Source organism: Crotalus tigris, unplaced genomic scaffold (genome assembly GCF_016545835.1).
Source record: "Crotalus tigris isolate CLP2741 ecotype Arizona unplaced genomic scaffold, ASM1654583v1 scf7180000021616.87939, whole genome shotgun sequence".
Classification (NCBI taxonomy): Eukaryota; Metazoa; Chordata; class Lepidosauria; order Squamata; family Viperidae; genus Crotalus; species Crotalus tigris.
Window position 1 is genome coordinate 1 of NW_024098592.1, and position 10,382 is coordinate 10,382.

The window sequence follows — 10,382 nt, forward strand, 5'->3', positions numbered from 1 at the left end:
GGATTTGCACTTCCAGCAGAGTGATGGCTGTTCATGAATGCTTTCAGGTTGAGAAGGAGGTCTTGAAGGCACAAATGATCCCAGGAGCTTCTGAATGGCTTTTGGCATGCCCCATCTATGCTCTGCCATTCTCCTCTTCAAGTGAGCTTCCAGTATGTCTTTGATCTTTTCACTGAGGAAGGAGAGGTTTGGGACAATCACCTTCACTTCTTGCCTATTCCATCCATGTGTCTTGACTATGCGCTTCCTAGTGCTCTCGATGCGTTTTTTCCTTTCAGAGGAAAATGGGGCAAAAGCTTGCAAAGACTTCAAAACCATGGAGGGCAAGCTCCATGCCCGCTGAATTTTCTTCTGCTGGATGTGGAATTCCAGATAATTCCTGACCTCATCTGAAAGAAAAGAAAGACTTGGCTCTGAGAACAACAAGAATTGCCTGCTAGATCTCCCAGGTGATGTAGACCTTCTCTGGTTCCTTGGCTGGAAATATTCCTTTTTCCGTCTCTTCCTTCTCCTATCTTTCTCTGACTGTTCCAGCAAGTCTTCATCTTTCTCCTCCTTCTCAGTTTGGGAATCATCGGTAGTCTGAAGGAGCAATTTGCACTGGCGACACAATGGAGTTTGTTGATCAATGTCCTTGGGTTGGAAATGGGGTTGGGGAGTAGATAATGTCCCCAGTGTCTGCTGAATGCGTTTGGGAATAGACCATTTATGTTCTGCAATCCTCCTCTTCATATGAGCTTCCAGAACCTCTTTGGTCTCCATACTAAGGAAGAATGTGAAGGGGACAACCACCTTTACTTCTTTGATAGCCCACTGGTTAGCCCTGAGCCTCTTCTTTCCTGTACTTTGGATCTTAATCGGAAATGGGAAGAAAGCATTCAAGGATCGGAGCACCACCAAAGGCACACCCCAAGCATGCTGGATTTTCTTCTGCTGAATGTGGAATTCCAAAAGATGCCGGTTGTCCTCTGTAAGGAACAGCAGCTTTGCCAAAGCTAAGCTTTGCCTTTGATGGCTTATAGTGTTGGGTATTTTTGAGGCTCCCTTCGTAGAGGCGACTTGCCGTTGTGATGTCTTTCTCTCATGGTGGGAAAAGATTTTATGTGGTTGGGTGGGTCTGCTATGCTGCCTGCGAGGCTGGTGCATTCCAGATTGGGATTCAGGTTGAGGAGGAACAATAGCCCTCAGTGAACTCCGAATTCGTTTGGGGAGCTCCCATTTGTGCTTCATGGTCCAATTCTTCAAGTGGGCTTCCAGGCTATCCTTGATCTCTGTACTCACAAAATGTAGATCCAAATGAGGGATTGTTGCCTCTACCATAGCAAGTGACCTATGAGTTGCTCCTTTCCTTCGGCTCTTGATAGAGATGCGCCCTCCTGATGTTGCAGTTGTGCTGTGCAGCTCTGGTGGATGGTGAGCAAAAGCATTAAGGGATTTCTTGACCATAGAGGGCAGTCCCCAATCATGTTGGATCTTTTTGCGTCTGATATGGAATTCTAGAGCATCCCAAGCTTCCTTTGTATAGAATGTTGCAGCCCAGCTCTCTTGGTGAAATTTAGGAGAAATGTTTCCACTTAAAGTTGGAATTTGGTTCATTATGTGTGGAGAGGGAGATTTGGGACGTCTTCCTGCTATCATTGGTAGTTGCCTGCCACCATATTCCTCTATCTGGCTCCTCCATTTTGGGGCTTTTCTAATTGTAGGCCGATGCCGAGCTCTAGCTTCTGAAAGCTCCTTAATTCTAGCTGGATAAACTTGATCATGGGTAACCAATGGGATTCGCTCTGTAAGATCTTCAGGTTGGCGAAAATATGTAGGGGGCAATAAAGTCTTCATTGATTCCTGTACTTGCTTGGGAAGACCCCATCGGTGTCTTGTGATTTGTCTTTTTGTATGCGCTTCCAAGTGTTCCTTTGTGACTGGATCCAGGAACAGCAGCTTGGGAGTTGTTGTGACTCTCACTTCACTTTGCAGACTTGAAGGGGCAGCAATGGCCAATCTGGCTGAAGCTTTTTGTGGATCTGGAGGCAAAGGAGCAAAAGCACGAAGGGACCTTTGAAGGACAGAGGGCAGCCCCCATTCATGCTGGAACTTTTTATGTTGGATGTGCCTTTCCAAAAGATCTGCACTTTCATCTGTGAGAAAGGCGGCCTTCTTTGGTTGACCATCTACAAAACTAGCCTGTGGCAATCTAGTGATACGTTGTGCTTTTTTGAACTTAGGTCCACTGACCAGAAAGTTTCTGAACTCCCTTAATTCTTCATGATCTCCTGGAGGGGTGGGACAAAAGCCACGCAGAAATTTATGTAATCTTTTTGGCAGCCCCCATTGGCTGTGAATGACCATCTTTTTAATGCTAGATGCTAAGTTCTGTTGAACAAACTTAGAAACAAATGGCAGATCCTGCACTGAAATTCTAATTTCCTGCCTTATTCTCTGTGGTGGATGGGGGACAATGGATAAATAGGTTGTAAAGGCTTGTAAAGAGCTTTGGATGATGAATGGCAAACCCCAAAGATGATGAAGTCTCTTTATCTGGATGTGATACTCCAACATTTCTCTTGCCTCTTTCTGAACAAAAGGGGCCTTCGGCTGTAGGAATGCAATGCTTGCCTTTTGGGTTCGTGCTGGGAAAGGTCTAACTGGGACCACTATAGTTAAGGATTCCATATATTTTTTGCTAACCCCCCACAAGAACGTCAAATGTTTATGTCTTAAATTCTGTTCCAACATATTTATATTACTTGGCGGCAGAAAAAGTAAGGACAATGGTCTGTTGGTGGGGGATTTCTTCCCAGCCTCAATCAACTTGGGAAGGTGCTTTGGTGAAATAGTACTGGATTCTTTGGAGGACTGTCTCACCAGTCTAGGGAGTGTCTCCAGCTGTACCTGAATGTATTTTCTTCTGATGTGTTCCTTGAGGAGATCCAATTTCTTTGGAGTCGAATGCGTGGACTCAACCGATTTGCAACAAGCCCTTTGATTTTCTCCAGCACCGAACCTTGCTTCTGTTAATTTAGTTTTCTTGTCACTTTGGGGGAGCTGAGCTTTTCCCAAAGGAGCAGAAGGGCGGAAATATTTCAGTGACTCAAGGATTCTCTTTGGTAAGCCCCAAAGCCGTTGTAGTTTCAGTTTTTGTACATGAAACTCTAAGTAGTTGCAAGTTGGCCAAGGGAGAAATGAAAGCTTTTGGGGCAAAGCATGGACATTGATTGTGGTCCTGTGGGTGGTGGAACTTGGGGGGAAACCTTGCATGAAGACCTTGAGAGAGCTCTGGATGAGTGCTGGGAAACCCCATTCATGATGCAACCTTTTTTTCCTGATATGCAGTTCAAAAATCTCTTGTTCTTGTGGTTGGAGAAATGGTATCTGCGTCTCTGAGAACATCACAATAGGAACACTCTTTCTCTGGAGGGGTGAGGCATATGATCTAGGAATCATTGCATCAACAGCTTCCACATATCTTTTGGCCAGACCCCAGAGGGAACTAAAATAGTGAAGCTGTACTGCCATCTCCAACCTTTTTGCTTCCTGCTTTTGCATAAAGGGTAGGAAGCTCCGTCGGGGCTGCAAAATCTTAGGACCATGGGAGATTAATTTGGGGAGTGGTTGCCTTGTTGCCAACACATTATGTTTCCAAGAATCCATAACAATGTCTGGGAAAACCTCCAACTGTATCTCCACGTATTTCTTAGACAGGTGAAGGCAAATCTTCTCCAGATAGTTGGATCCTTTTAAGGGAAGTTTGTGAGGAACATGTGGAGGAATCGCCACCATCCTCTGTTTGCAGCACATGGTGCATAGAACAGTCTTAGTTTGGAATAGAGGGAAGGTCTTATAGGTGGATATTGTTCTTCTTGTCTGGTACACCAGTGTTTTTGGCCTTGGAGCATGAATGTTTACTGCTGGCTGTAGCTTCTTCAGAGATGCAAGAACCCTTTGTGGCAACCCCCACTGGCGATATAATTTTGTCTTCTGCACATGAAGTTCAAGGTTTTTGCAGATATCCTGGGAAAGGAACGATAGCTCCTGAACCAGGGTATGGACACTGATTTTTGTCTTTGTTAAAGATGAGGATGAAGGTGGCTGATAGATGAAGCTCTTGATTGATTTTTGGATAAGGACCGGAAAACCCCATTCATGTTGGATTCTCTTCCTTTTAACGTGCAGCTCTAAAGTTTCCATGCTGAATCCTGGAGGAAGCACCCACTGAATTTTAGTGAATAAGAAGGCAGTCCTTTTCTGACCTCTTAGGGGCTGGGACAAAGGTTTGGGCATCAATTGTTCAAGTGCCTTGACATAATGAGTGGTCAGCTCCCACAAGGAAGCAAAATGATTACGTTGCACAGTCATTTCTATCCTATCAATGGCTTTCCTGCATGCAAAGGGCAACAAGGTTCTGCGGGGAAGCATTGGCTGGTGACTCAAAATGATCTTAGGGAGAGGGATTCTCAAAGAGAAAAGCATGTGCCTCCAGGAAGTTCTAACAGTTACCGGAAGAGCGTCCAAATAAATTTCCAAATGTTTCTTAGCCAAATGGAGCTGCAGTTTGAGATGAACCTCAACCTGGCTTCGGGCATGAATCCGTGGAGGTGCAGCAATCTCAATTTTGGAGAGTCTGCTACCTTGCTCTTTGTTAATTCCACCCACTTGCCAAGGAATGATGGGTTTTAGATAACTATAACTTGAGTAGAACAGCTTCATAGATTCCAAAATTCTTTTAGGTAGCAACCATCGCTGGTACACTACCCGTTTCTGCATGTTTCTTTCCAGTTCTCGCTTGATGGCATTACTAAGAAAGGAGACCTCTGATGGTAAAATAATCACCTCTCTGTGCAATTTCTTCTGGGGATGAGCAGAAGGGGTAGCTGGAAGAAGATACTGGACAGATCTCCAAATAAGACCTGGGAGACCCCAAATATGATGAAGAGTCTTCTTTCTCACATGCCATTCCAGTGCTTCTCGGACTTTGGGGCCAACAAATGGAGTGTCCTTTTCAGTGAAACTAAATCCAGCAGATTTTCTGGGTTGGTAGTGAATGAAAGCTGATGGGCTGATATTCTGAATCATCAGGATAAGTGACTTACTAATTAATGTGGGCATTTTCCACTTGTAGGCCAGGTCTTTGTGTATAATGTTTAATTTGATATGACTAAGAACTTCTTGGTCCACAAACAGAAGCTGCTGTGATCTTGGTTTCGGAGAACATGTTTGAGGTGGAATGATTTGAGGAAGCTTAACCCTTTGGTGCCGAGCTGTGGGAACAATAGGACTCAGATGTCTCTCAAGGACTCTCTTGGCCAAGTTTCTCTGCAGTACTTGACCCTTTGAACGTTGAACTGATCGATGCTTTTCTGGTTTCGTACTATAACTGACCATTGCTGTGGAAGGTATCCCCTTCTTAAATTCCCTTCCAAAGGACTTCCCATCTACTTTGGGACTCCTGATCAGCATGGAACCAGGTGGAACAAACATCTGCAGGGATTCAAATACTCGTTTGGGTAAGCCCCACTGCCTCTCTATGATTTTGCTCCTGAGGTGGGTCTCTAATTTCTGTTTTACCTCAGACGTGGTAAAAAGGAGTTGGCTAAAGCCAGTGAATATTTGAACTTCATACTGATCATAGGATTTGGTCTTAAGATGAGCCTGTGATGGTGGAGCTGGTAGAAGGAACTCTCTCAGGGACCTGAACACCAGGCGAGGCAATCCCCACTGGTGCTGAAGTCTCTTTTTCAGAACATGGGTCTCCAAGTTCGTTCCATCACTGGAGATCATCAAGGCAGGTGTTGTAAAACCAAATTCAATCAAGGAGTGTGCTATAGTGAAGGAAATTGGTTGAGAAGGAGGACTAGGGACAAACTTGCTCAGGGATTTCATATAAAGTGTTGGAAGCCCCCATAGGAAGTAGATGCATTTACTCTTAACATTCATCTCCACAGTATCTGCTTTCTTTCGAAGACTTAATCCCAGCTTGTTCCTCAGTTGAGGATGAATCTGACCAAGTGGAATAAGTTTAGGCAGAAGCCAATTTCTCGCCTTTGTGGTACTTATTTTCTGAGAAAGCCTCACGATTGAATGAAAAGTCTCCAACCTCATCTCTAGGGACTTCTTCGTAATGTGCACTTGTAGTTTTTCTTGGAGAGCTGGCGTGATTTTGGAGTCCAAGACCGCCACTGTGGCTGATTGCTTTGTGATAGGTTTTCCTATCCTCCTTGCACTTTTAATTTGACCTATGTCCTTGTGCTTATGTCGCCAGCCTGCTGAAGAAAACTTCTCTGTCCTTGATTGAGAGTAAGATTTAATGTGCTTGAGGGCATCTTGTACCTTCTGGGGTAGCTGCCAACGTTTTTGCTGAACCATTTTCTTTAAGTGTCTCTCTAGCTCTTTCCTGATACCTGTGGCCATAAAGGAAAGGATCTGAGGCCTTGTAACCACCATAACTTTCTTCTTGTGCTTCTGAGTAGGGGAGTCTGGAGCAGAAGGCATGAACTTTTTGAAGGACCTCAAGAGGGCTAATGGCAATCCTATGAGATGGTGCATTCTTTTTGTCATCATGTGAGATTCCAAGCTTGCCAGCATGGTTTTATCCATAAAAGAAATGGGCATGCCACTGAATCCAGCTGAGCCTGTCTTGCTGGTCTTAGCCGGCTCTGGTATGGATTGGGTCTTTCTACTAGATCTTTTCTTGAGTTCAATCCCTGTGATAGCCTTTCCTGAGGAAATCTGGGGTGAGTCTTTGTAGATTTTGTGATGTACTTTGGAATAGTACTTCTTGACCTGCTTAGTTGATGTGTGCACCTTCAAGCTGGTAGATGAGATCTCAGAAAAGCTGAAAGAGGAATTTGAGCAATGGCTAGAAGCGCTAGGTGTGAATGACATTGACCTGAAGGAGTCTTCCTTCAGAATATCCTCATTGACAGAAAGCTTGCTGCCTTCTTTCCAGTCATAGGGAACTCCATGGTGTGGAGTGGAAGATGCTTTACCTTCGTCATCCATTGGCAACAACTGTGAGCTTGATAAAGCAGGTGTCTTTTGGTCAGGAAGAGTATGTTTAAATAATGGTGTAGGTTCACTGGCACTCCGCGGAACTGAATCAGGGCCTTTAACGAGAGAGCCACAAGGTGGGACAGAATATTTCTTGCAAGACACAGGAGGCTCCGGGCTCCTTGAGTCTTTCAGTCTATCCTGCTTTGTCCCCCAGGTGTAGATAAATGCCTGGGCTTCCTGAGCAGCACGCCCACACACCATACAGTCTGCATCATCACACAACAGTTGACGGACAGAACTTCCATAAGTGTCTGGATGAATGCCATCTTGGGTTTGGGCAAATACTTGCTGCTTGATATCTGCAAGGAGAAAGAAGACCTGATAAACCAGAATTGGCTCTCATATCATTAAAACACGTTATCATTTGCTGTTTCTTAGCTGATTCTTCATAAATATATTACTAGCTAGGGAGACCTGCATGCATTGTAGGTTTTCCCAGGAAACCAAACATCCATAGTCACCCAGAGTTGCTTGATAAAGAAAAAAAAGTAAAAACAAAAAGCAACAAAGATGATTAGAGGACTGCCGGCTAAAACGTACAAAGAACGATTGCAGGAATTGGGTATGTCTTGTTTAATGAAAAAAAGGACTAGGGGTGACAAAATAGCAGTCTTCCAATGTCTAAGAAGAGGGAAATCAACCTTTTCTCCAAAGCACCTGAAGGCAGGACAAGAAGCAACGGATGGAAACTAACCAAGGAGAGAAGCAACCTGGAACTAAGGAGAAATTTCCTAACGGTGAGAACAATTAATCAGTGGAATGGCTTGCCTCCAGGTGTTGTGGGTGCTCCATCACTAGAAATTTTTAAGAAGAGACTGGACAGCCATTTGTCTGAATTCCTGCTCAAGCAAGAAACATCATCAGAGTAGTGATAATGTAACCTGTTGGGTAATGAAATATCTTCAAGAAAACAAACAAGCTCAGAGAGCAACACTGATTCTCCATTTGTTGTTTGTTTATTTTTTCAGTTTGTATAGCTGCTCATCTCATGGATGGCCCCTACAGCTAAGCAATCAATGAATAAAGGACCAATGAATAAAGTGCAAAGGTCAATAACAATGATAAACAAATAGCCCCTTTAAAACCTAATTAAAACCAAAAACTCAGGCGTCTACCAACATAGTCATCTAGCAGGTTTCAAACTCTTGCCCAGATCCCCAGTCACATTGATAGAGATAAGTCTTTAGAACTTTTCACAAGGCAGTTGGACGTCTGAGGAGATGATATTCCAAAGGATTGATGCTGCAGCAGCAAAAGCTTTCCTTCTAGTGATAGCAATAGTATTTAGACTTATATACTGCCCCATAATGCTTTACAGCACTCTTTGGGTGATTTACAATGTCAGCATATTGCCCCCAGCAATCTGGATCCTGATTTTACTGACATTGGAAGAATGGAAGTCTGCGTTAACTTTAAGCCCCATCAGGATTAAACTCAAACTAGACTCAGAACCTCTTCCACTCAACCCTTAAGAGCTGTAATCTCTGAAAAAGAGATATTAAAGGCCAAATAGAGAAAGAAGGATCTGCTCAAAGAATTCAGGTCTGATGAAGACTTCCTTAGGTGGAGCCTAAGACTGCTGTTTTTAGAGAAGAACCTGGTTCCACCTAAATTGTTGGATTGTGAAAAGTTTCCATGGATGTTTACCTTAGAATTCTTAAGTGCCAAGATGTTTTTATTTGGATCTGACTTGGTTTATCTTTGGGTTCTCTCTGTCTTGTTTTCCTTTGCCTGGTGACTCTGCTTATGTACATATGACTTCGACAATACTGATATAAACTACATGGATTTATTGCAATCTTAATCCACTTATGGAAGAATCTCTATGGAGATTCTCAGTCATCCATGGTGATCCCAAAGGTGCTTTTTCCAAAAGCAACTGGACTTTCTTTGTTTTTCCTTGAAGACATTTTGCTTCTCATCCAAGAAGCTTCTCCAGCTGTGATTGAATTCTCCACCATTCAGTGAGAACCGAAGAAGCTTCTTGGATGAGAAAATCCTGTTGCCTTTGGAAGAAGCACCTTTGGGACACTGTGCATTAGGCTGGCTAAGACAAATGCTTTCTGACCACATTGCTCACTTTGACTACTAATGTAGCTCATAGGATTAGAAGAGGCCTCTCCTGTTGCAGTGCTTTTGCAATGGAAATGCTGGAAACCGAATGGGGCATCTTTTGCATAAAGGTAGATATTGTATAAGAGCTGTGGTGGCGCAGTGGTTAGAATGCAGTATTGCAGGCTAACTCTGCCCACTTCCAGAAGTTCGATCCTGACCAGCTCAAGGCTGACTCAGCCTTTCATCCTTCTGAGGTCAGTAAAATCAGGACACCAATTGTTGGCTGACTTTGTAAACTGCTTAGAGAGGGCTATAAAACGCTGTGAAGCAGTGTATAAGTCTAAGTGCTATTGATATTGTAACATTGAGTATGGAGTGGAGGGATTGCTACCTTTTTTCCTTTGTGTATTCTTCTGCTGCCTCTCTGCTGTTCTTTGGTGCATCAGCTATGGAGGGCAAAGAAGACAGAGATGTGAAGTTGTCAAGAAAATAATGAATGACATAAAAGTAATGAGGTACAAGCTGAGATGACCTTCTGGTATACATGGTGACATTGTGATACAAGTCTTATACTGATGTGCTTATGTTCTGTTACCTGATGCATGTATTTGCTCCATAATATCATGATGGCCATTTGGTCCCTCTTCTCCACCTTACCATCTCATCGTCAGATCCACCTGGCAGGCTTCCTGCATGCAGCTCATCCAAGGACAACCTAAAGCTATATGAATCTGACAAATGAGTGGTCCGAGAGTGGCGGGGCAGGAAAACAGTTAAGTAGTGGCAGTACTGGCAGGTCGCACTATTAGGCTGACTAGTGTTCAGTCTAGGTCATGTGGTTCAAATCTCACTCCGGCTTGCAAGGTGACTCAGGCCTTCCATACTTCCAGAGCTTAGGTACAATGAGGACCCAGATTGTTGGGGGGGCTAATGTCTATATATATATATATAATACACACATGCTTACACACACACACACACACACACACACACACACACACACATTGCTTACTGGTGTACAGTAAGTCTCATAAATAAATAAATAAATCAATAAATGATTCCATGGCAGTCTAACATCAGTCAATCATAGTATTCATCTTCTGGTTCCAAGCTTTACTTTTAGCAGATGCACATTGTGGGACCTTCTTATCTCCTTGCTAGAATTATTTATCAAGAACTGTTCGGGCCCTTTTATAATTCTTAGCATCACCAACTCATTCCTTCCATTTGTCTCAGGTTCATAACACTTTCACAAATCACAGGCAGTATCTTCATACACT